Raw genomic sequence first — 4,496 nt, 5'->3', positions numbered from 1 at the left:
TATTTTCTGAGAAAGTTGAATATAAGAAACTTTCTGAGGATGACAAAATAATTTTTAGAAGATTCCAGGGTAAGACCCTCAAAAGTCTTACCGATGAAATGATGGAAATCGGCGTTGGCAACGAAGAGGAACGCCTGATGTTCAAGAGGATATTCATCCTCTACATACAGATGGCGTTTCTTTTGCCAACGACGATAAACAAAATATCGCCCGTGCACCTGGCCCCAATTTTTAAGATGGACGGCATATCGGAGAGAAACTGGGGGGGCATGTTTTGACCTTCATGGTCAAGGACATCACAGACTACCAGGAGAAGAAGAAGAATGCAATTAATGGCTGCCTCTTCGCCCTGATGATAATCTACTTTCATCTTTCAAAAAACAAAGGCAAGAACAGGACTGAAAGACCACCAAAGTCCTGGATTGCCAACTGGACTAAGGAGCAGTTGGTGGAAAGAATGACTGCAGAAAGAGAGGAAATTTTGGTAAGTAAACATAATAAGTTGGGTGTATTTTATTTACCCGAATGCTGCTAACTAAAATATCTCATGTTTCAGGGGATTGTGAAGATGGCAGAGACAAGAGAAAAAATGAAAAAAAAAGAAAAAAAGAAAAAAAAACAAGAAATCAAAAAAACAAAAAAAAGGAAGCCGAGTCCAACATCGTCTTTGGAGACAGAAACTACTGACAGTGACACTTCTACCTCTGAGTTTGAGGCTCAAGAAGACTCAGAGGATTCAGGAAGAAAACACCCCAGCAAAAAGGGGAAAAAGTAAGTACCATACTTGGGTGTAATTTCTTTTTCGGGTTGGGTGTATTTTGTTTGTTCACGTTGGGTGTATGTAGCTTATTAAGCAGGGTGTGTTTTGTTTGCTGCGTTGGGTGTATATTGCATATTCAATTGGGTGTATCTCGTGAATTCATTTGGGTGTATTTTTAGTATATTCTAAATGACAATTGTTTGCCTTCCAGAATGGACTCCAGAAAAAGAAAGCAGAGGCAAGAGGAGTCAGATTCTGATTCAGAATCTGAATTTGAACCAAGTGATGAGTAATGTTATGAAATTATTACTCCTTTCTTTTGGCTTCATTATAAAGATTTTATGTATTAGCTGAAGTGTCTATTATTAACTTATAGGAGCGAAGAATCATCACCTGTGGAGGAGGAGAAGAAAAAGAAAAAAACAAAAATAACGCCAAAAAAGTAAGCACTTCTTTGGATAATATTCTGTGATAAAATTAATTTTTTATTTCTGATTGTACTCTTTTTTTTCCACCCAGAACACAACAAAAAAAAAAGTTGTTGTGGAGGATTCACCTCCTAAAGAAGATCAATACTTTGACGTGTACAGTACCTCGTAAGCTATATTACGGTCTATCATCGTAATTATTTTTGTTAACATCTTATTTTATAAATGTAGTGAGAGATATGAAATATCAAGTGACGAACTCGATGAATTGCTAAGGAAAAACGTTGATAAATCTGCTGCAGAGGGGTATGTCTTGCTAGGCTGTGTATTTGAGATTTTGGTGTGTTTTGTTTGCTAATAATTGTATCTTGTTTCGCAGGGAGAACCAAGCTGACTTGCGATCGACAGAAGGTCGCTATGTGTCCTCTGAAATGTAAGAAGCTTTATTATTTAATAATATCTTGTTATTATTTGAGATTTGGATGTATTTTGTGAACCATTTGGGTGTATTTTGTGGATCAAGTTGGGTGTATGTCGTTTGTTTTGTTGGGTGTATATTGTCCATTCGGTTGGTTGTATCTCGTGCATTCATTTGGGTGTATTTTATACCTATATCTTATTTTGTCTGAATAACATGAAATCTGTTTAGACTACCGGCTGTGAACTTGGGAAGTGATGATCCTTCCTCTCAAGGACGCACAGAACAGAGTAGTGTAAACCAGCCGTCACAGAGCATGTAATTTCTCTTTCAAATAACCGTTACTTTTGTTCTTCTATTACCTTCTACTTCTAATTATGTATATATTTTTTTTAGAAAAAAAACCTTTATTATTTTATTCAAGAAAAAAAAGGCAGCAAAAAAAAGCAAAAACTGCAAGTATGTAAGTTCACAAAAAACAAAGCCTGTCTTCTTTTTGAATTGTTCGGGTGTATTTTTTGACCTTCTTTGGGTGTATTTTAGGTTGATTCCGACTGATTCGAATATGATGGTTGTTAGGGAACAAATACCGTCGGGAGCGCTTGCAGTGTGAGTTTTCCAAGAATATTTCAACCTTATAACCTTATTATTTTCAAATACGTTGTTAACCTTTCATTTTTCTTCTTGTTTAGAGTCCCGATCCAGGTTTTTGTGCCGGCATCCCAAACAACCACTGACACAGATTTCGAACCAACCCCTATGCTACATATTGAAGGGACTACAGAAACGTAAGAAATAGTATTGGGTGTATATTTGTTTAGAGTTTGGGTGTATATTTGCTAACAGTTTGGGTGTATATTGTTCCTGACCAATTTTTTTTTACGCCATGATTAATTTTGTGTAACTGTGCAGCACTCTTGAACCCCCCAAACAACTTCAAGAAACCACACCCATGCTTCCCCCAGCTCCAACTAAAATGTAAGTTCATCAGACTAAAATCAATCTTTGCTTATCATCCGTATATTCTTATTCTTACTCTTATTGTTATACATCATGACGCAGTCATCCAGCCGCAGAAGACGCCTTATACATGATGATGCAGTCATCCAGTCGCAGAAGACGTTGCTGCCCTGTTGATGATGGCACGGACAGCAACCTATGTTCCTAAAACAGATCCAGGGATGCCATCATTCAGCCTTGGATTGACTGATTCAAGCCAGGAGGGGGCGTCAACACAGGAGACAGAAAGGGAAAAATCTCCAGAAACTGCAAGTATGCTAGAACAATTAGACAGTTTGGTCCAAAAATTAGCAAGCAGTGCGGCGAAGGGAAAAGACGAAAGTCCACAAATTCAGAGGGAGATTGGGGGAGAAAGTTCTGCAAAGTTTGAAACTCTTGGGGGAATAAATCGAATTCCAGATGATATGAAACAAAAGTGCTACATCTGGGGGACGAGACTGAAGGAAGACGCAGATGGCAATATTGACGAGTATGAGGAGATATGCACTCTGATTGGCCAAGGAGAATACATTTTGATAAGAATGCACCTTGCATCCCTCCAGGCAAAAAGTGATATAGAATCTCAGGTAATATTAGACTAACATTAATGTTTTTAATTCATATCCCCGAAAACGAAAAAGGAATTCAGGGTGGAAGCCTACCCGAGTTTCATTCCCTTCATAGATAGAAAAAAATTAAGTTCACATCCATATGTAAGTTTTCGTTTGCTAAATTTGTTAGTTCGCTTATTTACTTATATGCCAAATAAAATAACACACTGTTGAAATGTGGCAATCCTTCAGATTTTTGCTCCTGTTTGCCACTCGGGGCATTGGTGGTTATGGCTGATAAATAGAACAAAGCGGAAATGTCAAATACTTGACCTGCTACACAAAAAAGCTCCAAGCGATGAGAGAAAGGACATTAATAAATTCACTGTAAGTTGCCTCTGTCTTCTTTACTTTAATAGATAGGTCTATTTCGTTAGTTGTGTTGGTTGTATATTGTGCACTCAGTTGGGTGTATCTTGTCCATTCATTCGGGTGTATTACTGATTTGTTTTGGTATTTAAGGGATATGTATTTTCAAGATTGATAACATATGCCGGCGGGAAACCTCTGGAGAAAGGCGAGAAGGAGAAGGAAATTAAAGCATCATATGTTAAAATATCAGGGCAAAAAACAAGGTATAAATTTGTGACTCTGAACATTAAACTTTCCTAAATGAGATTTATAATTTATTTTCTTCGTTTTCAGCTATGACTGCGCTATCTACGTAATGAAGTGGCTTGAGTTAATTGAGCCGGAAAACATTAAAAAGGGGAAGTATGAAAGGGATAATTGGCCACAGGTAACTGTCTTTAGAACTATATAACTCTGTATTACTTTCTGAATTAATATTTCTGTTTAAACATAACATACTTTTTATACTTTTTAATTGTAGGAGGAGGTGGACCACTATAAAGTGGAGTATGCTTCCCGGATACTATTCAGTGAGATGAATAAACAGAGAGATCGGGCAATTAGAGAGAGTAGTGCTATAAGGCTGTCGAAGCCATCCTCTGTATTATTGAGTCCGTTTTGTCAGATTAATTCTGTTGATATAGAAACTGGGTAATCCAACTGCTGGGTAGTTTGTAAATTGAACAAATGATGTAAATATTTGCCATTTATCAACAACTTCTATTCCATGTATATTTTTTTCCATAGTTAAACTATCTGTGCTGGTAAACCGCCTGTGATGTATTCAAAAGCTGTATTACAGGTGGTAAAATATGAAGCAAAAAATCAAGGCATATATAAACATAAATTATAAACTGTTACACCCAACGCAAGTCTAATAATACACCCAAGATTGAATAAAATATACACCCAACTGTCTGTGCTGTATT

This window comes from Arachis duranensis, chromosome 8, assembly GCF_000817695.3.
Source record: "Arachis duranensis cultivar V14167 chromosome 8, aradu.V14167.gnm2.J7QH, whole genome shotgun sequence".
NCBI classification, from domain to species: Eukaryota; Viridiplantae; Streptophyta; class Magnoliopsida; order Fabales; family Fabaceae; genus Arachis; species Arachis duranensis.
This window is presented reverse-complemented; position numbering follows the sequence as displayed.